Source organism: Haliotis cracherodii, unplaced genomic scaffold (genome assembly GCF_022045235.1).
Source record: "Haliotis cracherodii isolate W230 unplaced genomic scaffold, xgHalCrac1.p SCAF_31, whole genome shotgun sequence".
In the NCBI taxonomy this organism is placed as follows: Eukaryota; Metazoa; Mollusca; class Gastropoda; order Lepetellida; family Haliotidae; genus Haliotis; species Haliotis cracherodii.
Window position 1 is genome coordinate 3,274,508 of NW_027266288.1, and position 11,043 is coordinate 3,285,550.

Consider the following 11,043-nt stretch of genomic DNA (forward strand, 5'->3'; position numbering starts at 1 on the left):
GGGTTTCACCGAAATGATGAACGCCTGAGACCTGCATCACTTCGGGCTTTCCTCCCACATGAAGCTAACACCCCGTGATATAACTGGAATACTGTTAAAAGCGGCGTTAACCCCAACTCACTCACTCACTTTGGTAACATGTAAATGTAAAACGTCTCATGTAATGCGCAGTAGACATTTTTTTATGAATTTAGGGGTTTCCTTAAAAATACAACTGAACAACAAACAGCATAACGCGAATGTGTAAAGCACATTTACCAAAAAAAATTGTCACAGACCCTTTTAGACAAAATTATAAATTTCCTGTACATTTACCCATAAACCCCATGTCCCCACATACATTTAACGGAACTATTACGTGTACAAATAGACACGTGGAATGAGCAGTGTATGTGTGTCGGATTACAAGATACTTGATTAGCCTTTCTGCCAATCGGGGCAGGTATCGCCGCCCTTGATGGCAACAGCCCCGTTTTGTGATATGACAAGTAATACGCGACTCGTCGAGTGCTTGTTAACGCTGCGTGAGCAACAAAGACACAAGTGTTAAATACAGACTTGAAAAAGATAAACTTTGATTCGGAATAGACGATCCCGTAAGATATTTAATAAAGCAAAACGGCGTCTTAAAAATTCAAAAACAGAATTTAATAAATTGGCATATCACCAAGAAACAAAAGCTTAAAATACATGTATGGAAAAGAAATTACGTATATTACAGTTTAAATAGGACTTTTCGTCAAAACATTTACCATTCATCAAAAGAATTTTCGAAGATCCTAACTAAATGTAAGAAACAAACAAATCCGAAAGCTCCTGATATTTTGTCCTTCTTTATTTTTGTATAAAAAAATAAATGAAAACAAATTCGATGATTCAGAATTAGAAGAATGTGCAACTGCAACATTACTATATGATTGTAAAATCTTAAACGATGACGTAACAACTGAAGCAATTATAAAAGCTGCAAAGAAACTTAAAAGAAATAAGGGTTCCGGACAAGATTTTATCGAGAATGATCATATTATAGATATCATTGGGGTACTTGCCCCACTATCTTCCAAATTTTCAATCTTTTCCTCTGAAATGTTTTGTTTGTTTGTTTGCTGTTTAACGCCGCACTCAGCAATATTCCAGTTATATGACGGCGGTCTTTAAATGATGGAGTCTGGACCGAACAATCCAGTGTTTGACAAGGCATCATCCAGGTCAGCGAGCCTGTCCACCCGATCCCGTTAAGGCGATCCATTTGACCCAAAACTCGTATCGACCTATTACGATATAAAGCTGTTTCGGAAAACTTTTTTTACCTGTATCCTAAACGAACGATTAACACATTTCTAGATGCTGATACTATGCTCCAGCAGAGTCGGGAAACTACCCCCCACAAAACTTGTGCGTGCATAGATTTTACAAAAGCATTAGATACTGTCTGTAGGACTGTGGTCTAAAATGCAAAACATTGGTATTGAGGACCAATTTCAGTCTTAAGTTGAAAATGTGTACTGTAATTTTAAATCAATGGTGCAATCAAATAATGCAGAATAGGAGTATTTCTCTTGTCAATCGGTTGTCAGACAGGGCGAAAATCTATTGCCACTCCTGTTTTCAAAATCTTTAAATGATCTTGAACCGTATTTAACAAAACAAGGATGCGAATGGATTTTATTTGATTGTATATCAGGGAATGGAACCACAGTGTGGCTTCAAGTTTAAGTATTACTCTATGCAGTCGACATGGTCCCTTTTGAGCGATTGGATTGCACAAATCATGAGATTCCTTGAATCGATATTGCTTAAAATGGAAGCTAAATGAAAATATCTGAAAAACAAAAATAATAATCTTTGGAGGGGGGCCCAGCAAAATCAACCAAATCAATATTTTAGTTTGAAGGAAAGACACTGGAAATTGTTGATAATTATACATATTTATGTATAAATCTTCACAGACATAGAAAAATTGTTTTTTTTTATGAAATCACTGACAGCAAACGCGACAATACGAATGTACTGCCTAATAAAAAGCGCACGAAATGTTAACCTACCATAAGATTGTTTATTGAAGGCGTTTGCCGTGATGGTAGTGTCAATACTTGTTTACTCTTCCGATATATGGAGTTTTGAAAATGAGAGACAGCATGCAATTGAAATTTTTTTAAATAGTAAATCGTCTGAGGAATTACCAAAATTCTAAACTTTTCTATTACTTCCCAACACTATCTACTTGCCAATTTCACAATTACTTCCATTGAATCATCAATTGCCCATTGAAAACGGCCGATGGCGAGGGTTACTGAGAGGAGACCGTGTCTGTACACTTTGAAATTCATCTGCTGTTGGAGACGAGTTTCACAATCTTTTTGGGTGAAAAGCTCTTCTCCAACAACGACTTCTTTATATTCCGATGAATTGTTATACCTGGCCAACTATGTGTAAACTGCATAAGACGTTATCATCTAAACTATATCCTTTTTCAAACAGCTGTCCAGAATCATTGTACATTTGAACACATTATTACGTTAAAGTGTCTAAATAAACTATTAAGGCATGTTACCATCTTGATCTGAATTGAATATTATACGTTGTATATATTTATACTCTTGTACTCTTGACTGTACTATACGTTGCCGTGGTTTTTTTTCAGGTGAACAATCGACTTGTCTTTGCATGTGTTTGTGACGGGTGTCACCGGTTGGCCAGGATAGACTCACCTCATTGCGAACACCTGTTATTATCCGGACCAATATTGTATGTTTCGCATCAACATCATCCTACCGTTCTGTTGGTTCTCTGTTTTTGACATTACGAACGCCCTGCAGAGGTTTGGTTAGTTCGTTGTTTAATGCCGCACTCAGCAATGTTCCAGCTATATGACGGCGGTCTGTAAATAACCTGAGTCTGGACCAGACAATCCAGTGATTAATATCATGAGCATCGATCTACGCAATTTGGATCGATGACATGCATCAACCAAGTCAGCGAGCCTGACCACCCGATCCCGTCAGTTGCCTCTCACGACAAGCATAGTCGCCTTTTACGGCAAGCATGGGTTGCTGAAGACCTATTCTACCCGGGATCTTCTCGGGTCCCCCGCAGAGGGATCCAAATTATTAACGCTACATGTTTCTCAAGGAAAACGGAAAATGTGCCAAGTCGCATAATTTACTGTAATTTGCTGTGCTTAATTGTTTCTGTTTAGTATGCTAGAAACCTGTGACCCTTGGTTCGAATCACAGATTCCTTATTATTCTATTTCTAGGTTTATCAGCACCATACCTGCATTCTTGGGATTCAACGAAGTGGTAAACCTCAAAGACATTTATCATTTAGGTCCTTCTTATAAAATCGAAATGAAAAAAAAGCAAACATTTCCTTCAGAAGATATTAAGTTAAAACACACTGCTACAGGTTTTGCTTTCATACATTTTAGAAGTGTGGGGAAGGGATAAGATGTTCCCATACATGCCGAGGTAAGAGTCTGAAATGTTCTAACTTATAATAATGATCCGAGTCCATACAGTGTGCCAAATGTGTGTCATACATTACCCGAAGGAATTGAAATTGGAACATAATTTGGGTACATTTCCATACCTTGTTACTGAAGAATAAATTATCTTTCATTAATGTCAATGAACTTGGTAACAAGGTTTGTAGAGACTTCTTGGCGCGTTTAGAAATGCCACTGACTTGTTACATATCCCACAACGCCCTTATAGCAAATCTAGTAGCACATCGCAGGGCGGATCACAGAGACATAAGAGTCAGGCATGTCCCACAACGCCCTTATAGCAAATCTAGTAGCACATCGCAGGGCGGATCACAGAGACATAAGAGTCAGGCATGTCCCACAGCCAGAAATACAACTACTACAGTTAAAGATCGATAGTATCCTAAATGAAGCTGAGGGTATTATGTGCATCGGGGGAGCAAGGCCATGTGATTAGTCATTAACATTTATAAAAGGTTGAGCAAATTATATTCTTCAAAACATCGAACGTATTTTGGATAATTTCTTACTATTTCTTATATATTTCTTATAATTTCTCACCAATTAATCAATTTTCATTCATTTTCATTCTTTTTCTCTCCAATGCGAATGTACAGACACAAGAATGACAGTTCCCTGTTTGCAGTGTCTTTTTGGACGTTAACTTTGTACCTAGCATTGCTTCCAAATTCTTTCTCAGAGAGACAGCTGCATCCTAATTACTTTAAGGACTTTCTTATCTTTGGAGTTTGCAGCATTCAAACGTGAAACTTATCACAGTCACCAGAGTATTTCCACTCTTGTTTTATGCCCTCGAAAACCATCTGCTCTCGAAAAAGTGAAACAAATTACCTTGTTTTGTCATCTTCAATAATTTAGCATTTCGTTGTTCCGTCGATATTCTACCTTTCCCCTGTAAGTGTTCTTGTACGTCTGCAAAAAAAATTCGAGTACCGATTTAAAACAATATTGCGGAGTACAGACCAAGTTTTATCATTTTAACATTAATCATCAGTGTCAGGTAATTATTTGATTACAGACGGGAGCACGGGTGGCCCAGTCGTCTTAGGCGCCGCGATTCGCTGTGCAGAGTTCCGTCCCTTTGGCACGCCAGAAACCTATGATTGTGGGTTCGAATCCCGGTTCGCCCCGATGATGTTTCTAGGTTTGTCAGTACCATACCCATGCTCGTGGGTTTCACCGAAATGGTAAACGTCTGAGACCTGTATCACTTCGGGCTTTACCCCCAAATGAAGCTGACACGCCGTGATGTAACTGGAATACAGTTAAAAGCGGTGTTAAACCCCAACTCACTCACTCATTCACTATTTGATACAGGCAGTCTACAGGTAAGCAACACGGAGGCAGGTTTCATGTTCATCGCTACATTCTGCAATGTTCCGCTCCATGACAACGGCCTAGAAATAATCGAGTAACGATCAAGCAATCCAGTGATTGATGTTGGGAACAACGATCCAAATGTCTCTTTCAACCCACATAGCAACTATGATTTAACCAGGAATCCCGGAAATGGCTGCAAATAATATGGCCGTTTATTGATAGCGGTTTCTAAAGTTACTGCATTGAGTAATAAACTATCATAAACATCGATTATTTCAAGAATGACAGAACAGAATAATGGGAATGTTACCCTCGTTTGTATCAGCACAGTAAATACCGTATGTTAGGAAAACATGACATGAAATTATGCTCGCCAAAAGCTCGTATAATTCATTGATTATTCCTAAAATATTATATACCTCTCAATAGAAGTTAAAGAACACCCGATTCTTTCATATTACTATAGTTAATATGTCTTGGCATGTGAGATTAATTATAGTAATATGAAAGAATTGGGAGTTCTTTAACTTCTTTTGAGTAGTATATTTCTGACGCGGAAACACACCAAGTTAATAATCTCATGTCAAGACATCGAATTATCCATACCATATTTAAGTGGGATATATCTTCTGATGGTGTACCCTGTCAGGAAATAATCAGGTATGTTAAAGTATACCTTTTGTAAAACAATAGAACGAAACATATGTAGACGACCGTTATGTGCAGATAAAATCATATTATGCACTCACCATAATGGACACACTTTGTTTCACCACTTCGAGACTTTACGCATGTGCTCCCTGGCTGACACTCGGAACAAGGAGCCTGTGAAATGAAAGAATAATATGTTTCAATGGATAACCCTGACTTGTTATTTACTTGCTTTGACCATTGTATTGAATGTAACAACCATACTCCGCTTGTAGCAACATAGATATTAAATCCAGTGTCAGATACATGTTGGGGCAGTGCTGAAAGAAGCGCAAGCAGGGGGCGCCTCCTATATTTGTGACATTAATACAAAACTTCAACGATAAAATAAACCCAACTTTCTGGACTATTCGACGAAACAGCTTCATTTGGGTTCTACAGACAAACTGTCTGTCTGTAAATAATCGAGTCTGGACCAGACAATTCAGTGATTAATATCATGAGCATCGATCCACGCAATTGGGATTGATGACATACATCAACCAAGTCAGCGATCCTGACCACCCGATCCCGTTAGTCGCCTCTTATGACAAGCATAGTAGCCTTTCACGGCAAGCATGGGTTGCTGAAGACCTATTCTACCCCGGATCTTCACGGGTGTTGTATGACTTGAGGTTGCCACCGGTAGGTAGAGTGTGTTTTAACTCAATCCAAGGACATAAACCCATGAGCATGGCTGTGGATCTGACAAACCCTGAAAACCCTGAAGGCCTTGTCGAAAAGCCTATTTCCGGGGTCTACCATCGTAACATTGCTTTTACAAAAAACCGAAGTAACACTCAATCCAAAGACATCGACCCACGAGCATGGTTGCGATGCTGACAAACCCTGGAAACCCTGAGGGCCTTGTCTAAACCTTAATTCTGGGGTCTACCATCGTAACATTGCTTTTACTAAAACCGAAATAACACTCAATCCAAGGACATAAGCATGGGTTGCTGAAGACCTATTCTACCCCGGATCTTCACGGGTGTTGTATGACTTGAGGTTGCCACCGGTAGGTAGAGTGTGTTTTAACTCAATCCAAGGACATAAACCCATGAGCATGGCTGTGGATCTGACAAACCCTGGAAACCCTGAAGGCCTTGTCTAAAGCTTATTAGTGGGTTCTACCATCGTAAAATTGCTTTTACTAAAACCGACGTAAAGCTCAATCCAAGGACATAGACCCACGAGCATGGCTGTGATGCTGACAAAGCCCGGAAACATAATCAGGGGGTTCTCATCAGCGATCACAGTTTTGGGGCACGGCTACAACCAGGTTGGCCAGAAGCCCTCAAGTTTAGGGTTCAGATAATAATATCTAAAACATCAAGTTTGTCTAAGTTTAAAAGTGACAAATGTTTGGCCTTACTAGTGTTACTTTCTTCCGACACATCCAGTCTTCATAACTCTCTGACGTCTTTGGTTTACCAGCTGCCACATTACTTGATGCCATGCAGATCCTGCAAACCAGCGTCTTGGAATTGAATCCTACATGACTACAACTAGCAAGCTGCAAACATTTAGTGAAGCACAGTAAACTACCGTATGGCGCTAGTTCAGCAAGAGGGGCGTCACATAGCTCTTCTTGTGCACATTTCCTGAATACAGTCATATCCTTGATCGCATCTGCCCTGTACATGACGACCCACGGGACGGTAAGACAAGTCCAAAACACGTGGCATATCATTCTTAACAGCTTGGATTTTTTGATACCAACACTGCTACTAGTACAATGTAAAATGTTTTGCTTCCTTAACCTTCTCGAAAATACACGTCTGTGTATTGGATGTACAATTCAGGAATGTTATACCGGGCTTTCACGAACCAGACTGCTACACATCGTTAAGAAAAAACACTCTTCTCGACTGTCCCCGATCAATGCCTTTGCCAACGGAACGCAGACAGTCAGTATTCAAGTTTTTTGAGCAGTCAAGCATCTTTATTGCATGAGATAAATTTTCTTATATTGAAGTGAAGCTCACATTTAATTCATATAAAAACACATCGATGTGCCAGGGAACTATTTTATGGTGTTATCTGCTCACAATGAAAGTAGTTGTCGTGAGTATTATCAGTTCTGTTCCAGACTCTATCACATCACTGAAAGAGCAAGTAGATCATTAGTGTTCAGTCAATACAACGATAAAGGAAAAACATCGCTAAAATAGAGCATTAAAGTAAAGTACTTGAAATTGTATATTCCTTAAATGAATTAAGAGTAGTTTTAAGTAGAAAGATCTCATTTTTGTAAATATAATCACTGTGAAATATCAATTCTATTTGTCCTGCGTCATTAAATATGTTTAATCACAATTATAATGGATAAATCATGAGGTAAAATCATGCAATTTTTTTATCTCCTTTGAAAAAAGTAAAGTATACAAGTAAGCTGGAAAGAAACTTCAAAACCATATGCACAACAAAATTCCGCGTCAGAATGTCATGTTGCGTTGGTTTGTTTGTTTGTTGTTTTACGCCGCACTCAGCAATATTACAGCTATATGACGGCGGTCTGTATCTAATCAAGTCTGGACCAGACAGTCCAGTGATTGACATCATGAGCATCGATCCACGCAATTGGGATCGATGACATGCATCAACCCAGTCAACAGGCATGATCACCCGAACCCGTTAGTGGCCTTTTACGACAAGCATATGTCATGTTGCGGAAAGTACAACATAAATAAATTTCGGAATTGACTTCTCCGACTCCATAATGGACACGTTAAGGGTTTTCTGATTGGACGGCTATTTTTAGTGTCGTTCATGAGGGATCCTGAATATTTATCATAATAATCCTAACCTATCATATACAACATAATGCTGTATCTAAAAGCCCTGAACTCCGCAAGAAGACAAGTCTGACTGTGCTGGTCCAAACCAAACCCACATTGAAAGAAACTACGTCTGTAAAATGACCCAAAGATAGTCTGCAAGTTATGTATTTACCGTATTCGCCGTAATTAGCGCCCCGCTCTAATTAGCGCCCACGGCGATATTTGCTGATCTATAGGCTAGTAAACAATCCTAATTAGCACCCCTTCCGATTGATTAATGTACACAAGACTTATTTAAGCGCGTACATAATGCGCACTCGTGTGTTATATGCACCCTTAGTTATGGCAAAATATATCTTTCATATATGAACATTTCAGGCTGTCAGTGTAAACCACGAAATTTACGATCTTTCAACTCTTTTCACCAAACTAATGTTTCATATTTCTAATTTTGAGAGCGCCCTGGGCGCTTATTACGTCAAATGCGGTAATAATAATTTATGTTAGTACATTGTGATACTTTGTTTGTTTGTTTGTTGTTTAACGCCGCACTCAGCAATATTCCAGCTATATGACGGCGGTCTGTAAAATAATCGTGTCTGGACCAGACAATCCAGTGATTGACATCATGAGCATCGATTGTGATACATTGAAGGATTTAGCTTTAATAGCGCCATATCACCGAATTTCGGAGTAATGTTAGAATTGTCGTAAGAGGCGACTAACGGGATCGGGTGGTCAGGCTCGCTGATTTGGTTTATGCATGATATCGATCCCAATTGCGCGGATCGATGCTTATATTAATCACTGGATTGTCTGGTCCAGACTCGATTATCTACAGACCGCCGTCATATAGTTTGAATATTGCTAAGTGCGGCGTAAAACAACAAACCAACCAACCGGAGTGATGTACATGGTACGTCTATCTTCGCTTCTTTTCAAGCTTTTGTCAAAGGGTTTCGCACTGAAGGCTGCTTTCCTGAAGTGAGACATCTCTCACATATCGGCCTTACAATAGCAGACATTGTTACACATCAAATGTCAACAGATGCCAAAGGGGGCTTTTAAAGATTTATAGACATAACAATAAAATAAATTTCAAAATATTTCCCGAATATTCCACTCTCATGTTTTCGCAACTGCTACTCTGCCCACACAACTCGCTCAAACACTCGTCATATCTCTCACACTGCTTCAAACCTACTCCTACTTCCAACTGATAATCTATTAACTATTTGATAATAAGCATACACATAGTTTGGCAATATTCAAGCACAATGCAGACATGTAAATGCACTAAGGAACTGAACAAGCTCCCTTGTGGCGAATACCTTAACACATGTACAGTTCAGGTATGTATACACAGGTTCACTTCAATTCAAAACCAAGTGTCACTTGTCTCGAACCAAAGTTCACCTCCAGATATAGATCCTGTCAATCTCGCGAAGCGCTACATCCGTTACCAGCATTTCAGGTGACGTGCCTGTACTCTTGAACTAGTTCTGCTTTTCGAAATGCGCGACTGCCAAAGCTAACTTTGCTAGACAGGACCAAGTATTCTACCATGCTTGATTGTCTCCTCTATTGACAGTCGTGAAAGATGGCTTAATTCTGAATAATAATGATCGGTTATTTGTCATTACTGCAAAGTTCCTGACTGACAAATGACAATCATGGAACCGTTCGTAAAGGAATGTGTTCTTTTCTTCACCGTTAAAATAACTTTGATTAGCAGTTGGGTAACTATCGTTCAGAAGTGTATTAATGTTCGCAGTGGACAGTTATTTTATCATAACGTAGGATGTGCTACTTGTTTCTGAGATATAGGATTTGTCATGAAGATGCAACAACCAATAGTGAGTGAGTGAGTTGGGTTTAATGCCGCTTTTAACAGTATTCCAGTTATATCAGCCAGGTTAATGTGGGAGGAAAGCCCGAAGTGATGCAGGTCTCAGACGTTTACCACTTCGGTGAAACCCACGAGCACGGGTATGGTGCTGACAAACCTAGAAACATAATCGGGGCGAACCGGGATTCGAACCCACAATCATAGGTTTCTGGCGAGCCCAAAGGACGCAACTCTGCACAGCGAATCGCGGCGCCTTAGACGACTGGGCCACCCGTGCCCCCTCAACAACTAACAGGAAGGCCAAGCGACCATAGTGTTCTTGTACCTGACAGCATGAACATGTGCTTGCCTTTTGGCAGTTTGACTCGGCATTGGTCGGTTGGTTGGTTTGTTGTTTTACACTGCACTCAGCAATATAACAGCTATGTGACGGCGGCCGGTAAATAATCGAGTCTGGACCAGACAATCCAGTGATTGATATCATGAGCATCTATCCACTTCTTACGAAAAGCATAATCGCCTTTTACGGCAAGTATGGGGTGCTGAAGACCTATTCAACCCCGGCATCTTCACAGATCGACATTGAATTAGGGAAGATTTGGAGGATGAAATTAGGAAAATCCATGCTATGAATTTGTAAACGAGAAATGTGTTTAAGTCAATTGTATATATACATTTTTTAGTAATTATACTGCATAATAAGCCAGTCATGTGTTTGGAATGAATATGCATTATATATAGTTAAGTAAGTAGTTTAAAAAAAACTAAAAATATTAGTTACAATGAGTAAGTTACTTCTTTAAGATCTTTTTGTATGACGGAAACAATAGTTTTATGCAATGTAGAAAGCATGTGCATAAATTGTGTAATTTGAAAAGTTAGTTTGAATATTG